Genomic DNA, 19,000 nt, shown 5'->3' with positions numbered 1-19,000 from the left:
ATGTCTATATTGTTCGAAGACAGATACTCTAATAGTGATTCACCTCGACTGTTAATATCCGTACTACCCCAAACCGTGTGATGCGCATTGGCGAACGATTTGTTGTTTTATTTACAGAATTGAACAAATGATGTGATCTCAGGAGGAGGTACCTCAGGAACATCACCAGGAAAGTAAGCTGAATTCACAGCGGTCTCAGTTTTACCCCTAGTGGTTGGTACCTCTACCATGACCGCAACAATGTCCCTTCTGATAAACTGTGTAATAGGATAACATTTTAACGTTTTACGTACTAGGACAGCAGTTCTGGGAGAATCTTGTTGCTCATCATAAAATAGTTTACTATTTTGTGTCAGAACACCAAGAATCTTTCGTTTATTGGACCATGGCTCTTGAATAAGCGCCAGTTCCAGTCCTTCTTTTTTAAACCTTCGACTCAACACAGCAGAAGCACCTTTTGCGTGATGAAGGTTTACCTGTACAAACTTGATTCCAGTCATGAAAATATACATTTACCCACTTTTGTTAAGCCTCGGAATTGAGAATTAAGAAAAGTAGCCGATTATCCCGGAGACAAATAAGGTCCACTACGTCATTGCTCCGTTTAACACAGTAAGGGCAAGAATACTGTGGAGGGTGCCCTGGTACTCCACAGGCACCGTTAGCGGCTAGGTTTTTATTAGACCCCCCTAACCATTCATTCCTAGGCACGGTACGCATTAAGCCGCTTGACACCATGAATTAGGGGTCACCTGTTAGTAATAGTAATGTAGTAATGTAGTAATAGAGACAGAGTAATGTAGTAATGTAGTAATGTAGTAATGTAGTAATAGAGACAGAGAAGAGAATGATTGAAGCGAAAAACATGCGCCTTCTGATTGGCCGACTCAGTGGAAAGCTAGAATGAACAACAAAAGCGAACATACAAAAAGAGCTGCGCATCGTGGATTCAATTCAGTTGATAGACGATAGTGGATACGAACGGACGCACCAAAAGGCAGCAGCAATGGCATTTGCAGTACACAGCAGTCCACCACAGAGAGGTTTTAAAGAGTTTCCTCTCTGCGGTCGGTGTTGTGGCTGTAAGAATAGCCGCAGCGGTCACGACAATTGGCACAGTAGAGTCTCCCTAATATTTGAAAGTATAAATGCATCAAAAAAAGCAAACTGGCGAGTAAAAGGACAGTTTTGCGCTTGTAGAAAAATAGCAGTCTGGCGGAAGGACAGACTTGCTGAAAATTAAAGCAAACTGGCGAGTAAAAGGACAGTTTTGCTCCTGTTGAAAAGAAGCAGTCTGGCGGAAGGACATACTTGTTGGAAATTAAAGCAAACTGGCGAGTAAAAGGACAGTTTTGCTCCTGTTGAAAAGAAGCAGTCTGGCGGAAGGACAGACTTGCTGAAAATTAAAGCAAACTGGCGAGTGAAAGAACAGTTTTGCTCCTGTTGAAAAGAAGCAGTCTGGCGGAAGGACAGACTGCTGGAAATTAAAGCAAACTGGCGAGTAAAAGGACAGTTTTGCGATAGCAGAAAAATAGCAGTCTGACGAAAGGACAGACTTGCTGGAAATTAAAGCAAACTGGCGAGTGAAAGGACAGTTTTGCTTCTGTTGAAAACAAGCAGTCTGGCGGAAGGAAAGACTTGCTGGAACTTGAAGCAAACTGGCGAGTTGTTATGCTCGTAAAAACATGCGAAATTGAAAACTAGAGAGTAGGGGTGAGAGGGAATGTAGTAATAGAGACAGAGAAGAGAATGATTGAAGCGAAAAACATGCGCCTTCTGATTGGCCGACTCAGTGGAAAGCTAGAATGAACAACAAAAGCGAACATACAAAAAGAGCTGCGCATCGTGGATTCAATTCAGTTGATAGACGATAGTGGATACGAACGGACGCACCAAAAGGCAGCAGCAATGGCATTTGCAGTACACAGCGGTCCACCCCAGAGAGGTTTTAAAGAGTTTCCTCTCTGCGGTCGGTGTTGTGGCTGTAAGAATAGCCGCAGCGGTCAATACAATTGGCACAGTAGAGTCTCCCTAATATTTGTAAGTATAAATGCATCAAAAAAAGCAAACTGGCGAGTAAAAGGACAGTTTTGCGCTTGTAAAAAAATAGCAGTCTGGCGGAAGGACAGACTTGCTGAAAATTAAAGCAAACTGGCGAGTAAAAGGACAGTTTTGCTCCTGTTGAAAAGAAGCAGTCTGGCGGAAGGACATACTTGTTGGAAATTAAAGCAAACTGGCGAGTAAAAGGACAGTTTTGCTTCTGTTGAAAAGAAGCAGTCTGGCGGAAGGACAGACTTGCTGGAAGTTAAAGCAAACTGGCGAGTGAAAGGACAGTTTTGCTCCTGTTGAAAAGAAGCAGTCTGGCGGAAGGACAGACGTGCTGAAAATTAAAGCAAACTGGCGACTGAAAGGACAGTTTTGCTCCTGTAGAAAAGAAGCAGTCTGGCGGAAGGACAGACTTGCTGAAAATTAAAGCAAACTGGCGAGTAAAAGGACAGTTTTGCGCTAGTAGAAAAATAGCAGTCTGGCGGAAGAACAGACTTGCTGGGAATTGAAGCAAACTGGCGAGTTGTTATGCTCGTAAAAACATGCGAAATTGAAAACTAGTGAGTAGGGGTGAGAGGGAATGTAGTAATAGAGACAGAGAAGAGAATGATTGAAGCGAAAAATATGCGCCTTCTGATTGGCCGACTCAGTGGAAAGCTAGAATGAACAACAAAAGCGAACATACAAAAAGAGCTGCGCATCGTGGATTCAGTTCAGTTGATAGACGATAGTGGATACGAACGGACGCACCAAAAGGCAGCAGCAATGGCATTTGCAGTACACAGCAGTCCACCACAGAGAGGTTTTAAAGAGTTTCCTCTCTGCGGTCGGTGTTGTGGCTGTAAGAATAGCCGCAGCGGTCACGACAGCACCGTTAGCGGCTAGGTTTTTATTAGACCCCCCTAACCATTCATTCCTAGGCACGGTACGCATTAAGCCGCTTGACACCATGAATTAGGGGTCACCTGTTAGTGGACTCTTACCACCGGAACAGACGGTCCGTAGTGTTATTCTTAGCCAGTTGAAGGAGCTGCTACCGACACTACACGGCTATCTAGGCTGATCGGGAATAGAAATTAATATTGATGATCAACTTCTTTCGAGCCCGAACAGCCGGTATGATGGCGATATCCGTCTTCTACTTAAAAACTGGCCGTCATAGCAGTTGCTGAGCAGCGTCACAGTGGTTCAGGTTCAGCTGCACTGTGATTTGTCAGCTACGGCTCTTCTGAAGTCGCTCTCTGCACGACAAATATCAAGGATTTGTTCTGGGTGATAATTTTGGTGTTAACGCTATTTTGGACTATGTTGAAAGTTTTATAGCAAATTATTTCTGGAGAGTCTGCAAGAGAATACGAGTTTAAACTGAGGTTGATGCTAAGGAATACCCTAAAGTGTTCAGAACAATTGATGGCTACGATCGTGATATCGGGCTGAATGATGTTTCCAGAACAGAAATCAAGTCTCCAAGCATCATATGTATAAAATCCCAGCGTTGTCTGTCTGTCTGTCCGTAACGCTTTGAAATGTTTCGTTGAAATGTTTCACCATAGTTGTATCAAATTTCTAAAAGGTACGAGAACATTCTGGATGTTTTTTGATTTTCTAGAAATAATAAGAAGAACCTTCTGGAATGTTTTAGAACATCAATATTCTAAAAATTATAAGAACTTTCTGGAAGTTCCAGAAAATAAATAACGTTCTGGAATGCTCTAAAATATGGAACTTCTTAAATTTTCGAGAATCCCCTTGAAGTTTCTGGACGCTTCAGAAAGAAGAAGAAGAACCTTCTGCAGCATTATGGAACATCTTTTTTGTGGAGTAACGTCCCAACTGGGACAAAGCCTGCTTCTCAGCTTAGTGTCTATGAGCTCAGTTATTAACTGAGTACTTCGTCTCCTAATAACCACTTCTAAGTTGTTAAACGTTTTAGAAAAGAACCTTCTGGAATGTTCTAGAGCATGAAGCTTTATTATATTGGGAAAAGGATATGGACGTTGGGGAACGAGCAAGGAAGCAAAAAAGAACCTTCTAGAATGTTCTAAAACATAAAAATCCATAAAATTTCCAGAAACCTCCTGGAAGATACTGAACGTTACAAAAGTAAAACAATCATCTGAGATATTCTGGATATCACACTTCCTCAAATATCGAAAACTTTCTGTGCGTTACTAAACGTTTCAAACAGAGAAAGAAGAAGAACCTTCTGGAATGTTCTGTACACTTTTCATTCTTAATTTCTAGAACTTTCTGGAAGTTAATGAAAGTCCAAGAAAGAAGTAAAGGGCCTTCTAAAATGTTGTGGAACATCAAAATTCATTAAATTTCGAGACCTTTCTAGAGATTACTGAATGTTTCAGAAAGAAGAATAATAATGTATGAAAATGTTCTAGATAATACAAATTCTTAGAACTTTCGAGAAGTTACTGGACAAAAACAAGATAAAGACCTTCTGCAAACTTTTTTAAATTTACGAAAAGTGTTTGAGAGTTTGTGAACGTTCCAGAAAGAATGAAACATACCCTTTAAGAAGGTTGTAGAACAACCAAATTCATAAAATGTTTGAGAAATTTCTGGAAGCTACTGAGCATTCCAAATGAAAACAAAAAAAATTTCTAGAATAATTTGGAACATTAAACTTCCCAGGTACTTTCCAGAAGTTACTGTATGTTTCAGAAAGAATAAGAAAACTGAGGGCCCATATAGCCGAGGCGGTAAACGCACGGGTATTCAGCATGACCATGCTGAGGGTGACGGGTTCGATTCCCGGTCGGTCCAGGATCTTTTCGTAAAGGAAATTTCCTTGACTTCCTTGGGCATAGAGTATCTTCGTGCCTGCCACACGATATACACATGCAAAATGGTCATTGGCAGAGGAAGCTCTCAGTTAATAACTGTGGAAGTGCTCATAGAACACTAAGCTGAGAAGCAGGCTTTGTCCCAGTGAGGACGTTACGCCAAGAAGAAGAAGAAGAAGAAGAAAACTAACCTTCTGGAATTTTCTGGAACAATTTTTTTTAATGCCGATTATGTTCGGGGAGTTTGTCAACGTTCAATAAAAAAAATGTCAAATGGACCTTCTGAAAAGTTCTGGAAAATCAGAATTCATTAAATTTTGAGAACTTTCTGGAGATTACTAAACGTTCAAAAGAGAAGCATTCTGGAGAGAGGTTCTGGAATGTCCTCGAAAACAGTTTCATTGAAGAAGTGTAACTGGAATTTTAAAAACATTTTTTTCTAGCTAACGTGGCTAGCCACGTCGGGTCAGCTAGTATTCAATAAAATTCCATTCTATCACGTAGCATACAACTTTGTCTTCGACATAAAGCACGATATTTTCGAAGGAGTAGGAGTGTATGATCCCAACATATTTTGCATCATTTTATTTACGTTGCACGATACCTTGATATTTGTGATTGATAAATGAAAGCAAAAACTACATAATGAAACAAGATTATCAGTGTGACAACATTATTCATGACATTTCGGAGCACCAGATTAAAACGAAGAAAATAAAGTGCACAGCAATCGAGATGAAGTTTCTAATAACTGTTTTGCCATTAATTGTTGCCCTTTTTGTACCTAAGAACGACAAAGTATGGAAATTTGTTAGCAGTTTAGTACGAATTGTGCACATTGTACTATTAAGGGAAGTCCCATATGCCTTGGTAAAAGAGTTGAGAAAGCTCGTTCATTTCCACCATGATCAGTACGTGCAGTTGTTCAATGATACCCTCAAACCAAAGCACCATAATATGGTGCATTACCCTATCGCCATTCCAGAAGGTGGTGCCCTTCGATCACATTCGTCAATGCGGTTCGAATCAAAGCACAGGGAATCGAAATCCTACTGTAAAATCAATAGTAATAGAATCAACACATGCTTATCATTGGCCATCAAGGCAAACTTCAAATTTGCATATAATTGTGTCAGTAACAGCTTTTTGCCTCCATTGCTCTCATATAATAAAACTCAAATTGAAAGAAGACAATTTCATGAAGATCAAATTTCGTTTTTTGATTCAGAGCTATTTAACGTTGATAAATCTTCCGTTCAGTTTATACGATCATGCGGTTTGATTTAAAAATAAATAAGGGACAATTGTTTTCGTCAAAAATGCTGATTCTGTGAATGTTGTTAAAATAATTGAAATATTTTTGAACAGAAATGACGAACCACTTATGCTGTGCGAGAGACTTGAAGCTAAAGATTTTGATGATCACCTACAATCTTTTGAAATAGGACCAACAACGTCACCAGTAACATAGAAACCAACGATACAATGCCAATCAGCCTATACATTGTTAATGAAAAATCGTATTTCTAGGTTCGTAATAACTATACATTCAACGACATCTGATCAAAGTGTTGTGAAATACTGTGTAAACATGGAAATATCTATTAAAACATAGAACGTCGAACAATGATGTATTTTTATTCTCAAAAATCTACTGTTATCATACACATAATTGTTCCATATATCTTATGGGAAGCCCAATAAACATGGGGCACTTATGTGTACAACAGTAAAGCATTTATTCAAAACGAAACCTTACTACAGAACAACTAACATTGTCCGTTATTTAAACTAACATGTCTGTTTGATTCAAACAGCAGTCCGTTTGTTATCAAACCAAAAATAAGTATAAACAAATTGTATAAATTGGTTAAAACAACCACCAAAACTGGTTGTTTTTGAAGCTGTCAACAAAGATGTCATACAATACTCCAGTTGGTTCAACCGGAAATTTGTTGAATTTACCGGCCCTACCGTCGACACGATAACAATCAATATCAGTTTGTTTCAACTACCGGGTTTAGTTAAATCAAACTAGTTTTTAGTTAGTGCCTAATTTAAACCGAAATTCCGGTTAAATTAAACTAAAAAGCATTTGTCTTAACTATTTATTTTTCTCCGTGTGGTATTAGAAGTAGATTCTGATTATATCGCATTTCTTCTCCTCATTTCATTTCACTGAATCGTGCACAGTTTTAACATCAATGAGCAGATGGTGTACCTGCAAATTGGAATTTGTCAAGTGCCATCCGCAGATTAAGTAATTCTTCCATCGTTGATGATAATTTGTAATATTAAAAACAAACTGAAGCAGAAACATTATGCAATCAGAAACATAAAAATCTGTAGTATGACCATTTCACCTGCAGCTCCCCCTATAAACTGGTTTGTCATGGTGGTTCGTTCTAGTTGCGGAAGCAGTGCAGCGCAGCAACGACATCCGCACGTAAAATGGGCAGCAAGGCAGGTAGGTACATACCTGCGAACGAACACTTGCTAACGCGCGCGCTGCTGCTGGGTTGGATGACTCTAGTGAGGACGTCCCGTAACCGTAACAAAAGATTTAATTAAAATTAAATACAATAATCTTCACAAAAGCACTCGTGGGCTGCTTCCGACGAGCTGGAATCGAAACCGCACCGGACGGCACTGCTTACCCAGTTCCCAGCACCAAAGCTTATATCGAGCAAGGATCCGGGGCTCTAGATGGGATGAATCCTGCGGGGCAGATAGTCCCTCTCAATGGCGAACGGGCTGCTGCTGGTATCAAACGGGGGTCCACTGTTCGCCCGTTTGTTTGTGGACCGTGTTCTCTTCTCTACTCGGAAGGCGAATATTAGCATTGGTATTTAACAACCATAACGGAGGGATTGTTTAAATATTTTATTCTCGTTACATTAATTTGCCGGAGATACTATGCAGGTGATGCTGTAATTAGGGGTGGATTTTTCTTTCTCAGAAGTATAGTTGCTGAATAGCATTGGTAATGAAAAGAATAGGTAGGTACTATCTTAAATTATTCATTAATTTAAAATACCGTAAATCAAAACAGTGACAAAACTCACCTTATTTATGATAATGCAACTGAATCGAATTAAGGCCCCTTAGCGTGTCAGCTCAAATTTTGCTCTTCTTATTTGATTCTTATTCCAAACAATCATCAAGCACGATAGTAGTTGTGTAGCCTTTCTATACCAATTTCATAAACAAACAAACAAAAATAGCACCTCTTTGTCTTGGTACCTCCAATGTAAACATTTCGAGAATATGAATCATTTGGAAGCAACTCAAGCAGTAGACTACTCTTCTTCAATGAATAGCAAGGAAACATATCCAAATGTCACGAAAAATGTTAGATTTTATATGTAACAAGCTAGAAATGATCGAATTTTTTTGGTACGCTCTCCCTCTGTTTATGTTTGCTGCAACAGCAGTGCTGGCGGACCGCTTGGTGAAGATTTCGTAAATTATAATGCTTTGCTTATTTCACTAACAATTGTGCTAAAAAACTAAAAAATAATCACCCCACAAATTATTTTCAATTTTATGACGCATGACCAATGGGTTTGACTTGGCTTTTTGATTGATTTCGATCAATTTTATTGATGTTTTTGGCCAGCAGGATCGACATCACTGCGTGCAATGATCGATGATTGTGCGCGCCAAAAAACATCACCGCGCTGCCGCCGTCGTCGTTGGTACTGCGGTGGGTGGTAAACACCGCCAACCACATTTTGAGTGCGGTCGGAACAAATCGTAAAAAAATTCTACTTTCGAGTGAAATAATGCTCAGTATCGTGACTACTTGGAAAGAGGCTTGTATTTGAAGTAGTGTGAATACATTTTTATGCCAAATCTCTTGCGTGAAATTGATTATTTTACAGAATAAGATAAGCGTCGATTTTTTACAAATATGTATTGGTGCAATGTTGTGTAAAGTTGATTTCGGTCAATGATTTTGAAGAAGCCATTTTGCGATGACACGCTAAGGGGCCTTAAACATTTGTCGTTACTACGGAATGCGTTTTAAACGAACTGAACATACACCACAGCATACTGTTGAGCAATAGGACAAAAATATAGCTTAAGACTGTTAATGGCACACTCTGACCCAAAGTGCGATGCATCAGCAGAGTTGGTATCAGCCAAGTTGTAGATTTTCGGCAAGTTCATTTCATTCTCACCGACGTTCGTTCCCTAGGGTAAGAGTGGCTCCTACAAAAATCGAAAGCTCGTCTAAGCTCGTGAGAATTGTATGCACTGAAGTGGGGGAAAACGCCAGTCGTCGAAATACAAAACAGGATGCAAACACGAAAATACTGAATCGTGTTGGTCGGTTGGCTGCTGGCGCCCGGTCGGTCGTTTTTGATGAGTGTTTCGTTTCGTCCGACTACGTGACGTGACGGTGACATTGATGTGCCGCCTTTCACCATCAACAGCTTGTTTGCGTACTAACGAGAGGGAGCGAAATGATGGGACCAACAACGCGCAAAGCCCCTTGCGTAGCACATACAATATGCAGTCAAGAATTGTTTGTTTTGTCTGCCTTGATTGCGTGACACTCGAGATAGCATTGTCCGGTTGTAGGTGGGTGCACCCAAGCCAATGAGAGCGTTCCAAGCTGAATTTACTCGAACTATTGCTGATGGATGGAGATGTCATAGATTGTAACGTTTTGCGAAACAGCAGAGATGAATCGTTGGTACTATTTGAAGTAAAAAAAAACACAACCAGACGATACGTTACGGTTTACCACGTAAGCTCAGGGTTTTCACAAGAACACGCGCGCGGACGTTCCTGCTGCTGCGCAACAATAGAGCTTTCTCGCGGTTTTGCCATAAGTTATAAAAAATAGGCATTTTAAATGTCATTTTTAAAGCTGCACTTTTGAACTTGTTATTTTCAAAGCAGAGATGAGCTGAATCAATTGGGGTTTTCAGTTTATATGTATCGCCAAGTACGTAGCGTTATGAAGAATGTTAATGTTGTGTGGATCAGAGTTTCGGAATGACAAACTTGCATTGTAAATCATTTAGGCAGATAATTTAAAAGCATTTAGTTGTCGTCAGTTCATAAAACTATTACAATAGTTAGCTTTTCTTCCTGTTAACTGCCAATCCTCGACTCATAGCTTTGCCCTGATAGCCTCACCCGGCACATGGCTAGCACAGTCAGTATCCGGTCTGGCCAGCTTCACTGTCGCTTGCTTCCTTGCATCTTACTTACGCACCCACGTTTGACGGATCTTTTCGTCACTAGTCTCGATGACTTTTTCAACAAACCCACGGATCCAGAACTTCCGGTTGGCGCCCACGACCCCGTACACTACTTCTCCAATTCGCAACGGCCTCGAGCCGCCGAACCACTTTGTCCTCTGGTTCAATGGCGTCACGTAATCGTTTGCAAATCACGCTGGCCGATTGCTGTAAATGCTGGAACAGCGCGATCCACTTACCTGCGCGGCTCCAGATAGCCGACACTGACGTAGCTGATTAGCCTTTGCACCAATTTGTGCTATCTTTCTCAATCATTCAGAAATTTTGAATACAGAGACCTCATACATACATACATTTATTTGTTCAACATCATTAAGACAAGACATAATCAACAATAGTACGCCACAATACTCGGTTTGTGGCTGCCGCTCTCCATCGCACGCCAAGTCACGCTCCACCTGGTCCGCCCATCGTGGTCTCTGTGCTCCACGCCTTCTTGTGCCAACCGGATCAGTTGCAAACACCAGCTTTGCAGGGTTGTTGTCCGGCATTCTTGCAACATGCCCTGCCCACCGTATCCTTCCGGCTTTGGCCACCTCCTGGATGCTGGATTCGCCGTAAAGTGCAGCGAGCTCGTGGTTCATCCTTCTCCGCCACACACTGTTCTCCTGCACACCGCCGAAGATCGTTCTTAGCACGCGTCGCTCGAAAACTCCGAGTGCTTGTAGATCCTCCTCGAGCATGGTCCATGTCTCGTGCCCGTAGACGATCACCGGTCTTATTAGCTTAGTCTTATCGCTGTTATCGTCGCGAAACAAACCTGAACTTGGACTTTATTGTTGTCATCTGCCTATGATGCAGAACTAGTGTGTTCAGTGAAGTCGTCGTCTAGTAGTGGTAATATCAATATGAATGCCGAAGACAGCTGCAGCAGCTGTGGCCGTGAGAATCCACCGACCCGAAAGAAAGGAAAGAAGAGCAAAAAATCATCACCAGTAACCTGGATTTTCTGCGACAGTTGCGTTAAATGGTTTCACACCTTTTGCGTCAAGATAAGTTCCCGTCGCCGCCCGTATTTCTTTTTAAACATGTATTGGTATTTGATGCCGCCGCTGCTGCCATGATCAGTCTAAAAATAGAACAAATAATGAGAAACCAGTGCGACAGAGCCACACGCCGCACACATGCGAAATTTTCCTTTTCCAGGTTCTAGGAAGCCAATACAATTTTTGGTATACTGCCACCTACCAATTTTTGTATTTGCAAGGCCCTAATACAATATTTGTATATGTTTCATACCCAAATGTATTAGAATCTGCCAATCTCAGGTTGCGTGTAAGGATCCGAGGTAGACGAATTCCTCCACCACCTCGAAAGTATCCCCGTCTATCGTAACATTACTACCCAGACGAATGCGGTCGTGTTTGGTTCCGCCTACCAGCATGTACTTTGTTTTTGAGGCATTCACCACCAGTCCGACCTTTGCTGCTTCGCGTTTCAGGCGGGTGTACAGCTCTGCCACCGTTCCAAATGTTCTAGCGATCCATGTCCATGTCGTCCGCAAAGCACACAAATTGACCGGATTTTGTGAAAATCGTTCCCCGGCTGTTGAGCCCGGCTCGTCGCATCACACCTTCCAGAGCGATGTTGAAAAGTAGGCATGAGAGTCCGTCACCTTGTCGCAGTCCCCGGCGAGATTCGAATGAACTGAATAGTTCACCCAAAACCCTTACGCAGTTTTGCACACCGTCCATCGTTGCTTTAATCAGTCTAGTCAGCTTCCCAGGAAAGCCGTCAATGATTCTCCATAGCTCTGCGCGGTCGATACTATCGTATGCCGCTTTGAAGTCGATGAACAGGTGGTGCTGGGACCTTGGGACCTGGTATTCACGGCATTTCTGGAGGATTTGCCGTACGGTAAAGATCTGGTCCGTTGTCGACCGGCCATCGATGAAGCCAGCCTGATAACTTCCCACGAACTCATTCGTTTTAGGTGACAAACGACGGAAGATGATCTGGGATAGCACATTGTAGGTAGCATTCAAAATAGTGATCGTCCTGAATTTCTCACATTTCAAATGGTCGCCTTTCTTGTGAATGGTGCAGATTACCCCTTCCTTCCACTCCTCCGGTAGCAGTTCGGTTTCCCAGATCCTGACTATCAGCCGATGCAGACAGGTGGCCAACTTTTCTGGGCCCATCTTGATGAGTTCAGCTGCGATACCATCCTTACAGTTGGTTCATTTTCGTCCTCCGCTGTACTGGCGTCGTCGTTTCTTCCGTTGCCGTGGGCTCCCGTGCCTACGTTCTCCGCGCCGTTCAGGTGCTGACCTCAGTAAACGTCAAATTTCCTGTGGGAGTGAGTAAGAGAGCAAGAGACTGATAACAACCAACTGCGAGCGTAGACAGCGTACGCATCGCTAATGGACCATGTACAAGTTACATAGTAGGGTACCGTAATCCGGGGTCAAATTGATCACTTTAAAACAAATTTTGCGGATAACATTAGTGGAATTCCAAATATTGCCAAAAGAATTTCTGTAAAATCAGTACCCAGTCGATCTCCATGGTTCCATGTGACAGAATTTTGTTCAACAAATTTAAACTTTATGTTAAATAACTCCAAATATCAGAAAATTGGAAATGCCACTTTGGGGCGAAATTGATCAGTATACAATTAAGCATCGGACAAAAAGGAAAACTTCCTTCTCCGCTTAATTTTACTCTTCTAAAACCGAATAACGCGATTAAAATCTTACAACTAGTGAATTTAATACTTTAAATGCCAAATAAATTTTAAAATTTACCATTAAACGCCTAAAGGTAGACAATTTCATTTGAAATAAGTGATTTTTGGAACAATGAATGACTATTTCTACATAAAATGAACTTTTTTATAACTATTTCATGTTCTAATTAGCTACATTACATCCCAACCAAGGCTCCACAAAAATGTTAAAACAGAGAATTTACGGGAAGTCCTATTAGCAATCGATTGTTTAGTAGCCATTATTTCAGCTTAATGAGAAATACATTGCAAATTCCTAAAAAAATAAGGTAAAACCAACTTTTTTCTAAAAAAATTAAAGTTAACACTTATCTCTAGACATCTACGAACCAGATGACGTAAAAAGTTTAAGATCATTACGACGCTTAAAAGTTCGTAGTATGGAATTACAATGTAGTACCCGAATGATCAATTTCACCCCGCTGATCAATTTGACCCCGGTTTACGGTAATGGTAAGCACGAATGTAATCACTGATATTTGTACCGCGGTATCGAAGGCTCTGAAAGAGATTTTTGTATTCGGAATAAAAGTAGACTTAGATCTTAACTTGTTCTGATTTCCGCAGTGTGTCCAAGAGGACAAAGGAGTAGAAATATTTTTTTCATTTTCTCCATTGGAATCACGCTGATCCTGAAAGCACAGAGAAACAGACGTAACACTTAGAACAAATTTCATTTAAAAACATCGTCACGAGAACGTAATCGCCCAATGCTAAACGTACTGTGTTTGGCCAAGCCGCCACTAGATGGCGGTAGTGAGCAAACGTCAAACAGGAGCAAAAGCGATACCAGCATCGCGAATGGTCGATCGACCTACTACTGAATATTTGAATCAACCGTTAAAAAGGTGGTCGATGAGAAGCAATGAGAGTGTGACGTCTGTTTCTCTGTGCTGAAAGATTTCCTTAGCGACTTTTCCACTTTGGCCAACAAACGAACCTGCCCTCAGGTGGTGATTTCCCACTGAGTCTAAAACCAAACACGCCCTCAGGTGGTGAACATTCCCATTGAGTCTAAATTTCGACAGGATATGGGTTCATTCACAAATGTCATAACGCTAAAATTGGTCGTTTTCATTACCCACCCACCCCTTCGTAACACTGTTTATATGGGGAAAATTTTATTTTGTTCGAGCTGTAACACCATGAAGGACACCCACCCACCCCCTCCAGCATTATGACATTTGTGAACAAGCCCTATGGGCCCAGGCCACGGTTCGCTGGGAAAAGCTTTTTTGAATACCTTCAAAGATGGTTAGAAGGAAAAAGATGACCGACTCTTATTTTCCCCATACATTCCTCCGGAGACACACTATGCATGCTACACTACCGCCATCTGTTGAGTGAGAAGCGCAAAAACCATCCTTTATGGCTAGATTCAAGTTAGAGTGTACCATTTTGACGCAATTAAAACACGCTAAAACCGCGTAGCACAAAATTGCGTCGAGTAAATCTGATTCAACTTTTTTTTGTACATATTTTGCTTATAAAATATTTTTTAAATGTACCGAAATTATATGGCACGATTCAGTAATTTGAATAATATGTAATTTTATATGATTTTCGAATCTACATTGGAATCATTACATGTATGGTTGCATCTGATTTTATTCCAAGATATTTTGAAGAGAGTCCAGTCACGAAGATAAACTACAGCGTCAGGCATCCGAAAGCTTCGACATCTGCAATCATAAGCGCCAACTTGTGACGTAGTTGGGAGGCAAAGCTCTCCAAAATTGAATCAAATTATTTTTTTTTCAGCATAATGCACAAATTTTCACGTTAATATGCCTAAATTAAATGAACTGCATAGATAATTTCCGAATTTCATTTATTTTGAGAGGCCTTGCCCCCCCTTCCATCAACTAATTCACATGTTGGCGCGTATGTATGCAATTCTTATGTAATGTAACATCTGGAGATCTACACAAAAAGTAATCACATTATTTATGAATTGAAATTTAATTATTTTTGCAAAATTATTCGTGTTGTCGAACATTGGAACATCCAAATCAAGCTAAACATTGGTTCACCCATCACTGAATCGATTGATTGAATTAAAAATAATAACCTTGCGCGTGACTGTGTGAAATGTGTGATAAAAGTTTAGCGTGAATTTGCCTGTGCGTTTGTTTCGAGATTTTTCCGAAAATTTATTAAGAGTGTATTAGTTGAACGTTGGCTCACCAGAGCGGCGCTATTCGTGTCGCCTGTTAGGAGCGGGAGTCGTTCATCTTTTTCCTTCTAACCATCTTTGATACCTTACTTGATTTTTTTTTCTCAGAACATATTATGGACGTACGGTTGAAGAGGGTAATTGTACCCCTATTTAAAGGAGACGAAAAATCTTTTCCGTTTTGGAGGAAATGGATGGAACAACACTTAAAACACGAAGGACTATTGCACACTCTGGAGAGAGTCCCTCCGGAAGAAGACTTTGCGCAGCCAGCTGCTACCGAGACACCAGATCAAGAAACTGCTCGCAAAGCTAAGTTAGAAAAACGCCTAAAAGAAGATGACGCAGCTGTGAACGTATTTTGGATGGCACTGGACGATAATACCATGGGGCAAGTCTTCCAATGCCAGTACGCAAAAGAAATAATGGATCGCCTCGTCGAGCTATACCATGTGCGTGTGTGCTCGCTTATATACTTTGCGCACGAAAAATAAACTTCGGCTGGAGGAACTGTTCGTTCTCCACTCTGAACTGATTCGCCAGTTGGGCAGTATGGAAGAGGCCGTACCACTTAAAGAAGTGGTTGATACATTATTAGGGGCTATTCCAGACAAGTTTAAACACGTGTTGGGAGTAGGTACTGTCAGTGATTAGGAAAGAAGAGGTATATCGGATGACAAAGCAGCAGCTCCAGAGAATCTTTCTCGACGGAGAAGAAAACGCAAGTCAAGCCGCCAGCCGGTGAACCGAGGAGGAAGCCAACCAGTCGCAACGATGGCCGTCTGCTTCGAGTGCAACCGGCCTGGCCACAAGCAACGCAACTGCTTCGCCGTGAATTTGGGGGACAACCGCGGTTCTGCTCCACGTGCTGCAGGTTCGGAAGGACGCGGTGGCCACGGCGAAGGACGAAACGAGAGAAATAACGGAAACAATCGCCAGATGGCCAATGCAGCTCACAAATGCAGCGGGTCACGCGCCGGTTATCAAGCTGACGGACGTTACTGGAACAACGTTAACGAGAGGGACGTGGTAGCACTGCTCGCAAGACAAGAGGGGGTCTTTATGATGCAAATCCCTTTGCCTGTGCAGGACGCAGGGGCTGCAGCGGCCGAAGAGTCAGCCGACGCCGTTCGCGATCGACGGATGCGCGAGCGCGAGATCGGCCTCGACAAAATGCCAGTTCCGTTCCCGATCATACTTGATTCGGGGGCAACACGTCACATGGCGCTTTGGGGTGTCCCAAAATAAAAAAAAGTGTCAAAAAGTTAACTCGCTCACCCTTAGAATGAAAGATTAGGGTCTTAGAAACAATAGTTCCATACATGAAAACTCAATCAAAAAATATTTAGAGGTTGCACGCATCGATTTTTTGAAAAATGGACGATTTTTGGTGTTTTTACCCAAAAAATGCTCATATGAAATGAATAATAAAAGAAATAAAAGTCATCAATCTCAATAAATCATAGTTCTGGGTCCCGCAAATAAAGTTTGGAAAGAGTTTAGGTCATCAAAGCTGATTTTATATATTTGGCAAAGGTTAAAATATCAAAAAATCGAGATTTTTTTCACCAAATTTTTCAAAAATGCTCAATTTATAAGGATTTTGAAATTTTTGCTGCGATTCACAATTCCCTTATTTTATAGCAAATTTTGTGTAGATTATTTTGGCTGAAGACAGTTTTGAGCTATTTCTATCATGAGCTGAGATATCGGTATAATAATGATAGCACAATCAATGAAAAAATCGGGTTTTCTTATGTTATTTGTTTTTGTTCATTAGTTTCTATGTGGGACCCAGAACTATGATTTTTATTTCTTTTATTTTTCAACTAATATTTGCATAGGTATTTTTGGTAAAAATATCAAAAATCGTCCATTTTTCAAAAAATGGATGCGTGCAACCTCTAAATATTTTTTGATTAAGTTTTCATGTATGGAACTATTGCTGCTAGGACCCTAATCTATCATTCTAAGGGTGAGCAAGTTGACTTTTTGACACTTTTTCTATTTTGGGACACCCTAATGGCGCATGATATTGAGCTGTTTAACCGCCTCTGGGACGCCCCAGAGCTACAGGTCGGAACAGCCAAAGATGGGGAAGTGCTGAAGTGTTGCAAAATGGGAGATATCATACTGAGAAACAATAAACGCCAGCGTTTGGAAGTTTACGATGTGCTTTTCATTTCTGACATGAATGCAAATATCCTTTCTGTGTCTCAAATTGAAGAAACAGGTACATACCTAAGTCGATTTTGTTTCGCAATGGTGGAGTCGAGATCCTGTCTCTGATGGCTTTGTATTAGTAACAGAGAGGAGAGTCAATGGGCTCTATCACCTGGGTCTGTATTCGGACAGCGAAAGCGTGTGCTTGGGTGAGGTTTTGGAAAAGCAGAGGTTATGGCACTGTAGGATGGGACACATGAATGAAGCTTGTTTGTGGAAGATGGCCATGGGGGGTATGGTTGAGAGGTTGGATCTGGAACCATCAGCCAAGGGTGAAGATCCAGTTGTTTGCGTGCCGTGTATCATGGGGGAACAGACTCAGGAAGCATTTGACAAGTCGTTCAAGGTAAGGTCTAATAGACCACTGGAATTGGTCCACTCGGATGTGTGCGGTCGGATGACCGAGAGTACCGTAATCCGGGGTAACATTGATCAGAATTTTCGATCTTTCTTGAATAATTCTCTTGTTAAAGCAAATGTTACATGTTTTATATTTTTATAACAAGTACTAGCCCTCTGATCATGTGTTAAGCTACTCGAAGAAGTATTGTAAAACTTTTAAACATGTTTAAATAGTCTTTTTAATCTAATTTTTGATTTTGTTGATTTGGGGTAACATTGATCATGTCAGTGATCAATGTTCGTTTGTGTTGAAAATACCCTTACCTAATAAATTCGAGGTCGCTGATTTCTAATATATTGTCCAAATTCTTACAAGTTGTGTACTTTTTGAGTTACCGTAATCCGGGGTAACATTGATCAGAATTTTCGATCTTTCTTGAATAATTATCTTGTTTAAGCAAACGTTACATGTTTTATATTTTCAAAACAAGTACTGGCCCACTGATCATGTGTTAAGCTACTCGAAAAAGTATTGCAAAACTTCAAAACATGTTTAAATAGGCTTTTTAATCTAATTTTTGATTTTGTTGATTTGGGGTAACATTGATCATGCCAGTCTTTATAGTTGAATTAGAATTCACTTTATAGTTGAGTCGGTTGGAGAACAGAAGTGAACTTCGGCGACCTTCTGCCCAGTTTGTTATGTTTTAAAGGTATGTAGTAAGGTGGCCCACACTTATATGAAAAACAAAAATTTCGAAAAAAATACCCAGTCTTACCTCCTAAATCAGTTGTTTTGGACTCCCAGAAGCTACGTTCAAAATTTGAGCAAAATCGGTTGAGCCTAAGGGGGCGCTCAAAACGCTTGAAGTTTGTATGGGAAAACTTGACCAAATGTATGCAGAAATTTTAAGTTGTCGAATTTTGCCGCTAGGTGGCGCTGTAAGCGATCAATAATCAAACCCTTTGGTATTATTGTAGGTGACTATATGCCAAACAACTTTGTCGAAGACCGCTAGGTAATCCAACGTCTGTGAAAAAAGTTATACCCTAGGAAAAGTGAGGATAAACTTTATTTTTATTTTTCCAATACATGTAAAGGAATAATATCAATAATAAAATCTCAATACTTTGCCTCACTTTGGCTAGGGTATAACTTTTTTCACAGCCGTCGGATCACTTTGCGGTCTTCGACAAAGTTCTCTGGCATATAGTCACCTACAATAATACCAAAGGGTTTGATTATTGATCGCTTACAGCGCCACCTAGCGGCAATATTCGAAAACTTAAAATTTCTGCATACATTTGGCCAAGTTTTCCCATACAAACTTCAAGCGTTTTGAGCGCCCCCTTAGGCTCAACCGATTTTGCTCAAATTTTGAACGTAGCTTCTGGGAGTCCAAAACAACTG

The sequence above is a fragment of the Aedes albopictus genome, chromosome 1 (genome assembly GCF_035046485.1).
Source record: "Aedes albopictus strain Foshan chromosome 1, AalbF5, whole genome shotgun sequence".
Taxonomy (NCBI): Eukaryota; Metazoa; Arthropoda; class Insecta; order Diptera; family Culicidae; genus Aedes; species Aedes albopictus.
Note: the sequence above shows the minus strand (reverse complement) of the source record.